At 41.2% G+C, this 16,644-nt stretch overlaps 1 protein-coding gene across 3 annotated transcripts in view; it reads left to right on the top strand.

Moving 5' to 3' along the window:
• Nucleotides 1–16,644, top strand: part of si:ch73-340m8.2 (proto-oncogene tyrosine-protein kinase LCK) — a 136,424-nt gene that overhangs the window by 34,585 nt on the left and 85,195 nt on the right. For 2 of the 3 annotated variants that reach the window (XM_048530685.1, XM_048530683.1), the window contains exon 1: nucleotides 7,459–7,698. The exons of the other annotated variant lie outside the window; for it this stretch is intronic. The gene's annotated coding sequence lies outside the window, so the exon portion shown is untranslated. Of the gene's footprint in view, nucleotides 1–7,458; nucleotides 7,699–16,644 lie in introns of those variants that run through there. 3 annotated transcript variants of the gene reach the window in all.

Genomic DNA, 16,644 nt, shown 5'->3' with positions numbered 1-16,644 from the left:
CAGTTGTATAAGACTTCGGTTCAGCCACACTTAGAGTACTGTGTACAGTTCTGGTTGCCACATTACCAAAAGGATGTGGACGCTTTGGAGAGGGTGCAGAGGAGGTTCACCAGGATGTTGCCTGGTATGGACGGTGCTAGCTATCAAGAGAGGTTGAGTAGATTAGGATTATTTTCATTAGAAAGACGGAGATTGAGGGGGGACCTGATTGAGGTCTACAAAATCATGAGGGGTAGAGACAGGGTGAATAGCAAGAAGCTTTTTCCCTGAGTGGGGGACTCAATTACTAGGGGTCATGAGTTCAAAGTGAGAGCAGGAAAGTTTAAGGGAGATATGCGTGGAAAGTTCTTTACGCAGAGGGTGATGGGTGCCTGGAACGCGTTGCCAGCGGAGGTGGTAGACGCAGACATGTTTGCATCTTTTAAGATATATCTGGCCAGGTACATGGATGGGCGGGGAGCAAAGGGATACAGACTCTTAGAAAATAGATGACAGGTTAGACAGAGGATCTCGATCAGCGAAGGCTTGGAGGGCCGAAGGGCCTGTTCCTGTGCTGTAATTTTCTCTGTTCTTTATTCTTTGATAACTGGATGTAACAGCTCTGCAGAGCTTAAATGTGATCTGTTAGTTGTGTAGCATCTCAGCTTTGCCTCTAGTTTGCTTCTTATGAAGTTTGCTATGCAAGTAGTCCTGTGTTGTAGTTACACCAATTAGATGCCTCATTTTGCGGTGCTCCTCTTGGCATGTTCTCCAGCAGTCTTCACAGAAACAGAGATTAATTCCCTGACTTGGTAATGGTGCAGTGGGGAATATACTGTCTCTTGCTGTTATAGATTGCATTGAAGTACAATTCTGCTGCTGCTGATAGTTCACATTATTGAGTTGCTAGGTCAGTTCAAAATCTATCTCATTTGGTATAGTGATATTGACACATAAACGATAGAGAAGACTGACTTTATCTCCAAAATGACTATGTATTTGTCAATCTTACTAATGGTGTCATGGTTAGATACATCTACTGCAGGCAGGATGAGGTCAAGTATGTTTTTTCCTGTTTGTTCCCTACCCATCTATTGTAGACCCAGTCTAGCAGCTTTGACTTTTAGGACTCGATCAATGTGGTCATTAATAGGAATATCGGAACAGGAGTAGGCCATTCAGCCCATTGAGCCTGCCCCACCATTCAAAACAAACATGGCTGAACAAACACTTCAAAGCCTTTTACACACCCTATTAACATAACTCTATATGCCACTTTTAATCAGAAATCTATCAATCTCTACCTTCAACAAACTCAAAAGCTTTAGCTTCTATAATCCCCTGTGGTGGAGAATTCTAAAGATTCAGAACCCTCTGCGAAAAATAAATTTTTTTTTTCTCAGACCTATGTGGCACCCTCCTTATTTTTAAGCTAGGTCCCCAGTTTTAAACCTCCTCCACCTTGGGAAACATCTTAACCTGCATCTTTCCTATCCCTTAAATCAACTCTTCAAAGAGCCTCTCATTCTTCAAATTCTGAGACAGTACAGCCCCAATTTGCCCAATCACTTTTCATAGTACATCCCCACCATCCTGGGAACAAGCCTGGTGAACATTTGTTGCACCCCCTCGATGGCAATAATATCTTTCTTGAGTTAAGGAGACGAAAACTGCACACAGCCCTCCAGGTACAGTTTAACCAAGCTTCTATGTGATTGAAGTAAGACTTCACTACTCCTGTACTCAAATCCTCCGACATAAAGGATAATATTCCATCAGCCTTTCTAACATCTTATTCCTGCATTTTAGCCTTCAGTGACTTCTCAACAAGGTCCCTTTATAGATCTACACCTTCCAACCTCGCACCATTTAAGAAATACTCTGTACATGTGTTTCTCCTACCAAAGTGAATAACCTCACATTCTTCCACATTAAATTACATCTGTCATGTTCTTGCCCATTCACTAAGTCAGTTCAGATTTTCCTGGATCTATTTTACATTTTCCTTACAACACACATTCTCACTTAGCTTTGCGTTTTCTGCAAATTTGGAAACATTATGTTTTATCCTAAGTCCATAAAATTGATGTATATTGTGAACTGCTGGAACCAAAATTCAGATCCTTGCGTTACGCCATTTATCACTGCCTGCCAATATGAGAATTGCTCATTTATTCCAAACTCTCTTTTCTATCTGTTAGCCAATCTTTAATCCATGCCAGAACATGGATTAGTGGTGCTCTGAGCCACAGTTGGTCCTGGATATTGAAGTTCCCCACCTTAAGTGCATTTAGTGTCATTACCACCTTCAGCACTTCCTCTAAGTGGCATTCAACATGAAGTTATCAGCTGGTGAGGGAGAGGGAGGGCTTGGTGGGTGCAGTGTCTGGCAATATGTAGAAGGTTTCCTTGCTCCTGTTTAACCAGATTTGAAGACACTTCACAGGGTCCAGAGTCAATGTTGGGGACTGCAAGAGGAACTACCTCCTGAATATATACCACTGTGCTGCCGCCTCTGTTGTGTCTGCCCTGCTGGTGAGACACAACATGTCCAGGGATGGTCTGTTTTTAAATATAACTATGTCAGGCTGCTATTTAACTAGTCTGTAAAACAGCTTTCCCAATGTTTGTACTAGTTAGGATTTGCTGGATCAGTGGAGCAAGTTTGCTGTTGTTGTTTCTGATGCCGAAGTTGATACTAGGCTGTCCATCTGGTTTTATTTTACAGATGTTTTAATGCTGCTGAATTACTTTCAGTTGGGAGGGCAGTTGAGAGCCAACACATTGTAGTCACACATAGGCCAGGCCAGGTAAGGATGGCAGATGGGAGGGAAGAATTACCTGGATGTTATGTTTCAGGAGACAGTCAGACTCCTTAGATTAATTACTTTGAATTCAGTCAGCGGTCAGGGACAGGAAAGTATGACCATGAATAAGGCTGGTAGAGAGGTCCAGGAGGCAGTGCTGAAGAAAACTCAGCCCTTGAGCTTGTCTAGTAAGTTTGAAATTCTTGCTGTCTTTGTGGATGAGAGCAAAGGCTGCAAAGAGGTTGAACAAACTGACCATAGCACCATGGTAGAGGGAGCCATTCAAGAGCAGGGAGAAAGGAGAAATGTAGCTGTGATTGGGGATCATACAGTCAGGGGAATAGGCACTGCTGTCTGAGGCCAGGATTAAGAGTCCCGAAGGCTGTGTTGCTGATTGGCGTTTACATTCACTCGTCTGGGCTTTGGAGGAACTTCGATTGGGCATGAAGGGTCCAGTTGCCATGGTCCGTATAGATACAAACGATATAAATGGAAAGAGGTTTTGATGAAGGATTATGAGTATTGAAGGGCTAAATTAAAATGTAGAATTTAAAAAGTAATAATCTCTGGATTACTGTCTGAGCCTCAAGCTAATTGGTATAGGGTCAACAAGATTAAAGAGGCAAACGTATGGTTCAAAAATGGGTCCAGGAGAAACAGGTTTAAATTCCTGGGACATTGGCATCACTACTGGGGAAGGAGGGAGTTGTTCCAATGGGATGGACTCCACCTGAGTCATGCTGGGACAGAGTCCTGGAATCACATAACAAGGGCTTTAAACTAAATAGTCGGGGAATGGGTTCAGTTGGAAGGACAATTATAAAATCAAAGGTAAAGGAGAAGAAAGGATTGCAGGTTAGTGATGGGGTCGATTGTTGCCACAAAATAAAAGCAAGGGCATACTGTGTTAATATCATATTTTACCAAGGAACCATAAAAGTGTAGCGAAACTCAATAATAGGGCAAAATTAAAGGCTTTGTATCTTAAAGCATAAACATTCAGAGTGATGTAGGTGAACTGATAGTGCAAATTGAGGTAGATCAAGGTCACAAGTATTTTAAACTAGTTAAAGGGGGGAGGGCTCAGCAGAAGTTGTAAAAGTTTTCAGAACAAGTAACAGAGCAGACAGTATAGACAGGGTCAGGAAACTTGAGGAACAGCAGATAAGGACACAAAATATGAGAAGGGGTCTGTTCAATGCAGGACTGAGGGTGTTTTGCATAAATGCGTGCAGTATACAAAACAAAGTAAATGAACTTGTAGCACAGATTGCAATTGTGAGTATGATCTGGGTATCACAGAGATGTGGCTGCAAGGGGATCAGGGTTGGGAATTAAATATTCAAGGACACACTTTTCATCAAAAGGACAGGAGGGTAGGCAAGAGGATTGGGATAGCCTTGGTAGGAAGAAATGAAATTAAATTGATAACAAGAAAGGATATAGAGTTGGAAGGTGCTGAATCCATGTGGTTAGAGTTGAGGAATTGCCAAGGATAAAAGGTCTTGATGGGAGTTGTGCCTGGGCTCAGAGCAGTAGTCAGGATGTGGGGCAGAAGATAAATCAGGAGACGGGAAAGGCATGTAAGAGACGCACTCATTACAATAATCACGGGGACTTCAATGTGCGGGTGGACTGAGGAAATATGGTTGGTAGTAGATCCCAGGAAAAGGAATTTGTGGAATGTGAGATGGTTTTTGGAGCTGTTTGTGGAAGAACCCAATCAGGAATCCAGATATGGTGATGTTTATTAAGACAGAGTTGATTAGGGAGCTTAAGGTGAAGGAACTTCCATTGGGCATACACCATAATATAACAGTATTCATGCTGCAGTTTGAGAGGGAGAAGCTTGAATCATATGTAATGGTATTATAAATGATTGAGGGTAACTACAAAGACATGAGGGAGGAGCTGGCTAGGGTTGATAGGAAAGAGAGCCAAGTAGGGAAGGCAGTGGAGCAACAATGACAGAAGTTTCTGCAGGTAGTTCAAGGCAGACATTCATTATAAGGACAAAGACACATCCTAACTATGGCTGATGGTGGCAGTTAGGGATGCCTTAAAAATGAAAGAAAAAGGAAACAATGTGGTGAAACTTAGTGGGAAGCCAATAGTTTGAAAAGCTTTCAAAAATCACCACATAACAAATAAAAAAAGCAATGGGGATGGGGAAAAGATGAAGTATGAAGGTAAACTAGCTGGTAATAAATAAAAAAAAAAGGAATATTCTGGGGAAGCTGAAAGGTTTGATGATGGATAAATCACTTGGACCAGCTAGACTACACTCCAGGGTTCTGAAGGAGATAGCTGTGGAGATTGTGGAGGTTTTAGCAGTGATCTTTCAGGAATCATTAGAGCCAGGGACTGTCCCAGAGGACTGGAAAATGGTGAACATCACACCCTTGTTTAAGAAAGGAGGGAGGCAGAGGATGGGAGATTACAGGCTGGTTAACCTGTCCTCAGTCCTCGGTGAGATTTTACTGCCCGTTATTAAGGCTCAAATTGCAGAATACTTGGGAATGCAAGGTAAAGTAGGGTGGAGTCAGCATGGCTTCATCAAGGAAAAGTCATGATTGGCAAATCTATTAGAATTCTTTTGTGGAGGTAACAAGCAAGTTAGACAAAAGAGATCTAGTGGGCATGATCTATTTGAAATTTCAGAAGGTGCCCGACGAGGGGGAGCAATAAGCTGCTAAATAAAATAAGAGCCCATTGTGTTGGGGCAAGGTATTGGCATGATAGAGGATTGACTGATTTTCAGAAAGAAGAGAGTGGGGATACTGGGGTATTTTTTCAGGATGGCAGCCGGTGACTAGTAGAATTCTGCCAGGATTCAGCATTGGGACCACAACCATTCATGTTATACATTAACAGTTTGAATGAAGGAACTGAGGGTGTTGTTGCTAAGCTTGCAGATGACCAGGTAGTGTTGAGGATGCTGAGAGGCTGCAGAAGGACCCTGTCAGGCTAGGAGAGTGGGCAAAGAAGTGGCAGATAGCAAACAATGTGGGAATGTTTGAGGTTATGCATTGTGGCAGGAAGAATAGAGATACAGATTATTTTCTAAATGAGTAGAGTCTTGGGAAATCAGAAGCACAAAGGGAATTAGGAATTCCGGTTCAGGATTCTCTTAAGATTAATATGCAGGTTTGGTTGGCAGTTAGGAAGGCAATTGCAATTTCAGCACTAATTTCAAGATGGTTAGAACACAAGCAGGTTTGTGCTACTGAGTCTATATTAGGTTCTGGTCAGACTGTATGTGAAATATTGTGAGTGGTCTTAGGTATGGTATGTAAGAAAGAATATTTCATAGAATCCCTCCCGTATGGAAACAGGCCCTTTGGCCCAACAAGTCCACACTGACCCTCAGAGCAACCCACCCAGACCCATCCCCCTGTAACTCACCTAATCTTGAACACAATGGGCAATTTAGCATGGACAATTCACCTAAACTGCACATCTTTGGACTGTGGGAGCAGCTGGAGGAAACCCATGCAGACATGGGGAGAATGTGCAAACTTCAGACAGTCGCCCAAGGGTGGAATCCAACCCTGGTCCCTGGGATGAAGGATTTGTCATTATGAGTAGCAGTTGAGTGCTCTGGGTACTGCTGCCACTTTAAGGCGCTGGTCAGAAAATACTTGGAATATTGTGAGCAGTTTTAGGCTTTTTAGAAGGATGCACTTGCCTTGGAGGCTGTTCAGAGGAGCCTTACAAAATAATCTCAGGTTTGAAGGCCTTGTCATTGTGAGGGTTTGATTGAAATGTACAGCCTATTAAGAGGTCCAGATAGAGTGGATGTGGAGGAGGTGTTTCCACTAGTAGGAGAGAATTAGACTTAAAGGCACAACCTCGGACTGAAGGGATAGCCCTTTAGAATTGAAGCTAGAGGGTGGTGAAACTGTGGCACTCATTACTGCAGAAGGTTGTGGAGGCCAAGTCATTGAGTGTACGTAAGACAGAGATAGCTAGGTTCTTGACTGGTAAGGCGATCAAGAAATAGGGAAAAGGAGGAGAACACATTAGCGATGATCATATGGTGGAGCAGACTCGATAGGCCGAGTGGCCGAATTCTGTGCCTTTCACTTTTGGTCCCATGGTCTCATGGTCTATTTCTCCCTGCTGTTAGTCTCGCCGTTCACTTTCCATGGACAGTGTAGCCTTGTTGTTTTGTCAAACACAGAAACATCTCAATTCTGTCAATATCCCCACTTTAGTAAATAGAAAGCGGAAATTGAATTATAAAAACAAAGCTTCAGTAATATCTCAACTCGAAAATCCCCAGTAATATCTCAAAATGTACTCATCGCACATGAACTCCAAATTGCAATACATTAGTCGCGCCAGTATGTCTGATTCACTAGTTTTACTGACTTTTCTTCATGGGGTTCTGTACCGCCGCCGGCGTATGTTGACTTCAAGGTTAATTTTTACAACGAACATCATCCCACAAACATACCGGGAGCATCTTCCCTCCAGTTTGTGGCTGTGAGGTAGTGAGGAAGCTTCTCTGATATTAAAATAACCAACAGATGCGGAAACTCAAAGTGACATGTTAGCAATGTGCAGAGAAGCCGTGGGTGAGCAACTGGGTTGATCGAGCGAGGAGTCAGCCCATACTGCGGTCAAAGGGGAAGGTCAAGTAGATATGGATCTGAGGAGGATCATCCTGCACACGCCGTACTGTTAGTCTTGTGATGTTAGCATTGCCAAAACGGCAAAGTGCCGGAACCATTGCTCAGATAACTATAGACAGTGTTGGTGCAGCTGATGGGAACCCGGTCTGGCCAGCATTAATATCACAACAGCATATTTCAGCTTTTTTCCATTTCATCGCCAGAATTCTCCTGGGCTAGCGACGCCATGAACGAAGGATTTTACTGCCAGTAATATTTTCCAAGGAACCTCAAAAGTAAGTTGTGGTGATTTTATCGGACATTGCGTTCTGACCCTTTCCCACGCTCCATGATTATACAGAGCGAGGAAATCTGATACAATTTTCACCCTTCCATCCTAGTTGCAAAGAGTTCACATAATGTCTTAAATTGCTCCCTTTGCAGTTTCGGTAAAATTTGATTGAAATCTGCACTCTCCACCAATTGACGCATTATCTGTATATGAAAAAAGAATGCGATCTCTGGTCTGGTTATTTGCCAGCATTTGAAATCGACATGCACCATGTCAAACTAAGGAATAAAGCTGTATTGTGGAAACAAAATTTCCCTTAGTCACTGAAGAGAGATGCCGACTTTCCGTAAAATAAATAGTATTCAGCGTATGCATATTTATTCTTAACTGTATAGAAAAAATCTGGAAACTGAATGTGTAACTTCGTCAGATAGTTTGCATTTAAACGCTTCCTCACTGGATCTAGAATTCCTTCGATCATTATTGATCAGTTTTTTTTCCGCTTGTGAAAATGGTAGCGAGACAAATAACGGGCATATTTAAATTGAACAACAACTGAAGGCGATTAAATGTAAAAATTCGAAAGTTGCAGTTGGGATTCACTATCTCTCTTTAATCTACTCGAGCAAACCATGTTGCCCTGCGATATCCAATTAAAGCTGTCGTTTGGTGTAAAAGTTCCTGTATCTGAATGATGCATGTACTAAATTCGAAACAAAACGTTAGCCATTCCGTTCAAAGTATCTTAACAAATCTGAACTCCTGTCAAATTATAAAATGGATAGCCAGAGACTTTTTCCTTCAGGTTTCCTTTAGGTAGGATCTTTACTCAGAGAGTGGTGGGGACCGGGAATGTATTGCCAGAGAGGGTAGTGAAGTCAGCCTCAATAGGGGCATTTAAGCGGCTGTCAGTTAGGCATATGGATGATCGTATAAGGTAGGGGTGGAGGTTAGATAGACCTTGGTTTAGGGTACAAGTTTGGTGCAACATCGTGGGCCAAAGGCCCTGTACTGTGTTGTACTGTTCAATGTTCTAAACAACCTAGGTGACTTTGAAAGTTAACTTATACAACTTTTCAGTCTTTTTAAAAAGATTTTATTGTAGTTGAAGTTCTAAGTAAAGTTTTTTAACTTCTTTCGTTTATCCTCTCTCTCTTTGAATGAAATGCTTTCCTCCCTTTATTCCACTTTCAGTACCAGATTTAACTTAGTTCCCAATGCTTACCCTGGCCTTTAGAGGTCCCAACACCCTGTGGAGATGGCTACACTTGCTGGATATTTGGTTAGCAGCTACTTGCCTTGCAAAATGCTATAGAAAATCTATGGGCAAGTTTAAGTCTCAGAAACAGTTAGATATTCATACCAAAATTTTTGATACTTATATAATGGACATTGTTGAGTCACTTAGAGATTTAAATAACAGAAAGAAAATAACAGTTTACTAACTTTTGTTGATATAGAAAACAAAGTTTATGAAATATGCAGTTGCTAACGTATGTATGAGCAAATGACGACAGATGCTGGAATCTGTACTGAAACTAAAGTGCTGGAGATCACACTGGGTCAGGCAGCATCCGTGGACTAATGTTTTGAGTCTAGGTGACACTTCATGTGTTGCATTCACATTTAACTGTGTACCTGTACCCTTCTCCATTGTCAAATATCTCAAGAGGGAAACGGAGAACATTTCCTTCTGGAGATATTGAGGAAATGGAGAAAATCAGTAGTAGTACAGGCAAAAGAGTAGAACAAATTGGACAGCTCTTTCAAAGAGCTGGCAAATGAGGTATGGTTTGAACAGTTTTGTGCTGTTTTGCATTATTCTGTGACTATAATATGAGTGCAGAGTGATGCCAGCAACATGTGTTTTATTCCTGTGCTGGCTGAGGTCACCACAAAAGTCCTGCCTTCTCAATGTTGCCCCAGTCATCTCTCTCTCTCTCTCTCTCTCTCTCTCTCTCTCTCTCTCTTTGTCTGTCGGTCTCTCTCTCTCTCTTTGTCAAATGAGAAAGAAGCTTTATGATCCTCTGGGACTATGGTGACGTTACGTTTAATTAGTGAAACAAATAAAAACACAGATTGAAGCCATTTCATGCTTTTATAAAGGAAATAAAACTCCAGAAATTGGTTGTATTCAGAATGTTTTGTGCTTGCTTCGCTCTAATGGCATGGATAGGGTGAATACCAAGGTCTTTTACCTAGGCTCATCCCAAATTAAGTGTAACTGAGGAAGGGTCACTGGACCCAAAGCATTAACTCTGTTTTTTCCTTCACAGATGCTGCCAAACCTGCTGAGCCTTTCCAGCAACTTAGTTTTTGAGTAGTAAAAAGTCAACCAGATTGGTGTAGATCTGGAGTCAGACTATGTAGTGATGTGAAATTTTCGTCCTTAAAAAATCATTAGTGAACTGTTTGGAAATTATCGCAATAATTTTTATTGAATTTAAAGATCACCATCTACCATGTTGAGATTTGAACTCATGCCCCCAGAACATTAGCCTAGGACTGCTGAATTATAAGTGCAGAGACATTACCACTACACTATGACCTCCTCTTGTAATATGAAAATATAAATCTTTATCTCTATAAATATACATATTGAGCAAAGAGAAAATCAGTGATTTCTGTCTGCAGTGGTAAACTTTGGGCAAAAAAAAAATTTTTGACCAAAATATCTTAGTTCTTGAAAGCAAAAGGGTTGCGGTGTGAAGTGTTCAAATGGCTGATAATCTGGCATTTTGGTGTGTGTAGACTGGTGTCACCAACGAACGTAGATGTCCCTGGGATCTTGACAGATGCAAATTGCTTAGGAATCATATATTGAGAAGTCTCCCAGTCACTCTTTGAGGGGACAATTAGATTTCATGCTGATTTCACAACAAAGCTGCTTAGGAAACAGGAGACAAACATGAATAACTTGCTTTTAGTAAATCTTCAAATAAAAATCTAAAGACAAACTCGAAGCAAACACTCTTCAAAACTGAACAACCAGGAAACCTGGTCATAAAAAAAATTGCCAGACGTTTTCCCTGAAGTTCGTTTAAGCAACAAAGATAGGTAATTACAAATCAAAAGAACTGCGGATGCTGTAAATCAGGAACGAAAAGAAAGTTGCTGGAAAAGCTCAGCAGGTCCGGCAGCATCTGTGGAGGAGTGAACAGAGTTAATGTTTCGGGTCAGGTGACCCTTCCTCAGAACTGATGGTGGCTGGGAGAACATCAGTTTATTTGCAGAAAATAGGGAGGTGGGTGGGGTAGGGAATAAACAATAGGATAGAGCCCAAAGAGAGAGAAAGACAGTTGGACAGACAAAGGAGTTGCTAACGATCAGGCTGGGAGGTTGAATGGTTGTTAATGGGGACTGTTAGTGTTTTCTGGAATCATTTGGTTTCTGAGAAATGCCTTATTAAGAATACATTTCTTTTGTTTTTTTCATTTGATCTTTCCTCAAAAGGAACAATTCAGGTATCGCCACAATCCTTCAAGTTCAAATCCACAAAAAGTATTAAATATGAAGCCATCATAATAATACCTACAACTTTTGCAAGTCCCACTCGTTAATGCAGTTGCAATGGCAATATATTTTTATTTAGAAGGAATCTCATCGATTTGAGAAGTTATATTTAAAAATACTATAAATTGCAATGGTGGGTTAATGACAAATGGAATCTTAAAAATGACAATGATAGCAGTAAATTCAGCAGAGCAAACTTTCCTAAATGTTCACCTTTGAAAGTGAATTCCTTGCAATATAACGTAAGCTTCAGAACGCTGCAATTCTGTTCTTATCCTGCATTAGAAGTGATGCAGTCATAATTAGTAATCTGCAGCCCAGTCTAATGCTGTGGAAACACAGATTAAAATACCACTATGTTAGCCGGTGAAATTTAATTAATTAAAAAAAGACTGGAATTGAAAGCTGATCTCAGTAGCAGTAACCAAGGAAGAAACCCATCTGGTTTGCCCATACCCTTTAAAGAGCTAAATCTGCTGTTATTACCTGGTCTGACCTATATTTTACTCTGGATTTACATCATGTGGTTGCATCTGAAATGCTGTTTAAAATGGCTGAACAAACCACTCAGTTCAAGGAAAACTGGGACAAAGCACCATATACTAGCCATGCTAGTGATGCCTATATTCTATAGAAGTATAAAAGGTTAAGGGAATGTCACTTTACGCATAACTTGCTTAACAACATTGTTTATTTTGCTAAGGATTATTTGGTATTCATAATAATTTTGGTTCGAAAAATCCAAAACATTCCCATGATTTCCAGTCACTCTTGTGTATATTGGGCATTTATTTATTTTGCATGGTTTCTTAAGGATCAGAACTCTAATAGCAATTCCTTCATTAAGTTGTTTGCTGATTGTCCTTATTGCAGACAAGTAGTTTATGGTCAGTAGAAGTAAAGTCACATTGTAACAGAAGGTGAATCATTTTATACATACTTATCCCATTGCACTTTTGCCTCTGCAGACTCCACTGAGAATTACTTTCCACGAACGCTTTCTATTTATTTTGTTAATACTCTGCTTTATAAACTGCAGTATATCTGCTGCTTTTCATCTGTAAATTGTGAGTTTTTCTGAAACGTGGTGGCTTGAAGGAAATAAAAAAAAATTGTCATGTTTGCTGAACCATTTGTCCACTACTGCACATTTTCCATTGTGGTTTATAAAATACAAGAACATTCTCTGAAAGTTGCAGCTATTTAATGTGACCTGACTTTAGTCCTCATCTACCTGTTAATAGTAGTTACTTGCCTGGCATTCTAATGGTATTTTTGTTTGCTTAGAAAAGTTGTATTGAACTTAACTGGTCACAAACATAGCGTTAAAAATGCTAAAGAAAGAGTGCTTGCATTTAGTTTCTTATTTCTATGGTCATTGCACAATAAAGCATTGGCTCAGAACTTATCTCCAAAGGAATAACCAATATAAGTGTAGAAATATTATTGGACTATTCCGAAAGTATTTTCAAAAAGATGTTGATCAATTTGTTCGTTATGTTTCTACTTGAAGTCTACTTTAAAAATTAATGCTGTATTTTCTAAATAAAATAGCAAACTCAGACTTAGCCCAAGAATTCCTATTGGTCACAGTGGATGAATAATTAACATATTTATATCAACGATTAATGCTTTTGTTAAATCGAGAAATGTTGCATGAATGCACTGCCATTCCTATAATAACCCCAGTAATGTCAATTTATAGGTTAGGAGGGTATCAAAGACAGTGAACTATAATGTAGAGTGCTGTATAGCATAAGTGCAGCATACAATGTTTGAAGGCCACGAGAAGCACCGTTGAAACATTAATTAATTAAATTCACCTCTCACAGTTGCTGTATTGACCAGCAAAAATTTTGTTTTAGCCTCTGGAAAGTATTTTATCATGGAAATTAATATGATGTTCAGTTATTTCTTAATGCCAAATGTTGCAATATAATTATATTGTAATTATATTGAAAAGCATTTTTGAAATTCTTGAGTTTCTTGTAATGTGAAATTACAACAAAAATATGTACAGCCGCAAATGTGTTCTGCACAATTGCATCCTCCAATAAATAATGACCTCTTTGAATCATGTTATATGTTATTGTGGTTATTTGTTTCCATTTCTGTTGTACTACTATAGTGGAAGATGTACCAGGTTTGACTGTGTCATTCCCTAATTGAATCATAGGGAATATTAAAATATTTTATGTTATTTTGTGTTGAAGCCAGTGTGTCAGTGCTGGCTGTTTGACATATCAATCTGAAAGTAATCTCACTGCCCACAGTCTTCTATCCCTGCTTCAATAATGTACAAACTCTCCACTATGAAATAGAGCTGATCAGATAAGAATTAGCATACCCATTGACCTAGAATTAATTCGACGATGGAATTGTGAAACGTTTATCCCTTGAGCTTAGAAATGGTATAGAACAAAGAAAATTACAGCACAGAAACTGGCCCTTCAGCCCTCCAAGTCTGTGCCAATCCGCCTCTATCTAAACTTGTCGCCTATTTTCCAAGGATCTGTATCCCTCTGCTCCCTACCCATTTGTGTATCTGTATAGATACATCTGAGATGATGCCATCGTGCCCGCGTCTACCAGCTCCGCTGGCACTGCGTTCCAGACAACCACCACCCTCTGCGTGAAATCGTGACCCTGAGTAATTGAGTCCCCCACTCTGGGGAAAAAGCTTCCTGCTCTCCACGATGTTGATACCTTTCATGATTTTGTAGACCTCAATCAGGCCCCCCCTCAACCTCTGTCTTTCGAATGTAAATAATACTAATCTACTCAACCTCTCTTCATAGCTAGCGCCCTCCATACCAGGCAACATCCTGGTGAACCTTCTCTGCACCCTCTCCAAAGCAAATGATCACAAAGAAAGCCTATTTCTCCCTTAGTAACACTGCCTGAATTCATTCTTGCCTCAGCTCATGTATTGCTGAAACCTATTTTAACACCTTTGCTACCCCAGACTTTAAAATTTCAATGCACTCTTGGCTGGCCAAATATCTCCGCTTCAGAATCTCCAGCAGGAGTTCCTCGGGATAATGTCTTTTGCCCAGCCATTTTCAGCTGCTTCATCAGGAATCTTTCCTCAACATATGATCAAAAATATGGATGTTTGCTAATGAATGTGCAATCTTCAGCATCATTCACAACTCTTCAGATACTGAAGCAATCTGTAACCATATACAGCAAGACCTAGGCAGCATTTAGGCATGGCCTGTAAATAACTTTATTTCCATTTATCATTAAGCTATATGCCTGAAATGAGGACAATGCCATTTGTACATGTTTGCCAGCTGTGATCGGTCAAGTGGTGGTAGGGTTGCTTTATGGCACTGCACTATGTCAGTGCCACACATGAAGAATATGCTTTTATCTTACATGGCAAACACACTGAATATGCTTTAAGCAAACGGCCATTTGGTTAAAGTCTAAAGGGAGTAGCCCTCAGTCATGTCCGCTGGGAGTGTTGTCAGCCAGGTGGTGTTGATAATGTTAGTCAACGACATTGTGTGATATGAGTTCAGGGTTTAGACACAGCCAGTTGCCACTTGGGGTGTTCAAGGTCCGAGGTTCTGGATCATTGTCCCAGGTTCTGGAACATTGTCCCGCGCAGCAGTCCAAAGGTAAGTGGGAAGTCACAGGTCTGTGCAAAAGGACTGGTTTGTCATTAGTTGGAACTGTCATTCCAATTGCCCGGGGGGGTGGTGGGGGCCACAGTCTGCCCTGGATTGGAGGGGGTGAGTCTGTTTATTGAAGCCAAGGAATTTATCATGGGCCACTGCTGTGGTGGGAAATTTTCAGAAATCAACTGAAGGGATTGGAGACAGCATACTGGTATGCACTGTCCACCAAGTTCTGTTACTAAAGCTGAGTGTCGACTTTCCTCAGAGATAGTAAGAACTGCAGATGCTGGAGGCAGAGATAACACAGTGTGGAGCTGGAGGAGCACAGCAGGCCGGGCAGCATCAGAGGAGCAGGAAAGTTGACATTTTAGGTCAGGACGCTTCTTCAGAAAAGAGGTAGGGGGAAGAGAGCTCTGAAATAAATAGAGAGGTGGTCATTGTTTCACTACAAAGTAAAATTGTAGAGCACCTGCTCTCTGTTCATGACAAACGACAACACCTTCCAGTCACGAACCACTTCAACTCCCCCTCCCACTACCTGGGTGACATGTCCATCCTGGACCTCCTCCAGTGTCACAATGATACCACCCGGAAACTGCAGGAGCAGCATCTTCTATTCGGCCTTGGGAGCCAGCAACCCAATGGTCTCAATGTGGGCTTTATCAGTTTCAAAATCTCCCCATCCACCTCCCCCAGCCAAATCCCATGACCGACCCTCCCTCTCATCCCCGCCTCTTTGATCTAACATATCCTGACACAAATTGTCTTGCTTCTCTCCTGCCTATCCACACCTCCCACCACACTGACCAATCCCCACCACAGCCTACCTGCGCTTACCTATCACCATCCCAACTACTTGCCCCAGCCCCACCCCCTCTCTCTTTATTTCAGAGCTCCATTCCCCCTCACTTATTTCTGAAGAAGGGTCCTCACCCGAAACGTCAACTTGCCTGCTCCTCTGATGCTTCCTGGCCTGCAGTTCTCATCCAGCTCCACACTGTGTTATCTTTGTCAACTTTCATCTATTGGCCATCTCCCAGAGAAGTGTAACATGCGTTACCTGGTTTGCAGCATTCAAACATCAGCATGGCTGGAATTCGAATATTGTGCTGCTAATGGAAAACCTGCAAGGTCCGGTGGTGGCAAAATTACACGAGAGTGACCCCATGTAGGCATGGTGCCTACGTTTTGAGATGCGCTGCAAAACATTGAGAGAGAAAACCCACTAGAGAATTGTATTCAGCCACAATCTGTGACCTCAAGGTCTGTCATACCATCCAGTCTAATATTATCATAAAGCCAGGAGGTCAACGCTGGTTCAATGCAGAGAGCAGAAGAACTTGTCAAAAGCAGCACCAGGCATTCCTAAAAGTGAGGTGTCAAACTGGTGAAGCTACAATCCAGGATGATTTGCATGTTACAACAGCAGAAGAAGCATGAAAGGGACAGGTCTAAGTAATCTGTCAACCAATAGATCAGATGTAAGATCTTAAATGTGTCTCATTCAATCTTGAATGGTGATAGACCAGCAAAGACCTAATAAGAAGTGGAGGCTCCACAAATATCCCAGTCCTCAGCAATGGAGAATCCAAGAGATCAGTACAAAGACAACTTTGAAGCATTTGTATTTTCAGTCAGAAGTGTCAAGTGGACAATACATCTCAGCCTCCTCTTGAAGTTCCGAGCATCATAGATGTCAGTCTTCAACCAATTCAGTTCACTCCATGTGAACAAATGGTGAACAACCATCAACAAATTCCTGAAGACACAGAATATTGCAAAGTCTAAGGGACCAGAAAAATCTGAAGACA

The sequence above is a fragment of the Stegostoma tigrinum genome, chromosome 4, assembly GCF_030684315.1.
Source record: "Stegostoma tigrinum isolate sSteTig4 chromosome 4, sSteTig4.hap1, whole genome shotgun sequence".
Classification (NCBI taxonomy): Eukaryota; Metazoa; Chordata; class Chondrichthyes; order Orectolobiformes; family Stegostomatidae; genus Stegostoma; species Stegostoma tigrinum.
This window is presented reverse-complemented; position numbering and strand designations above follow the sequence as displayed.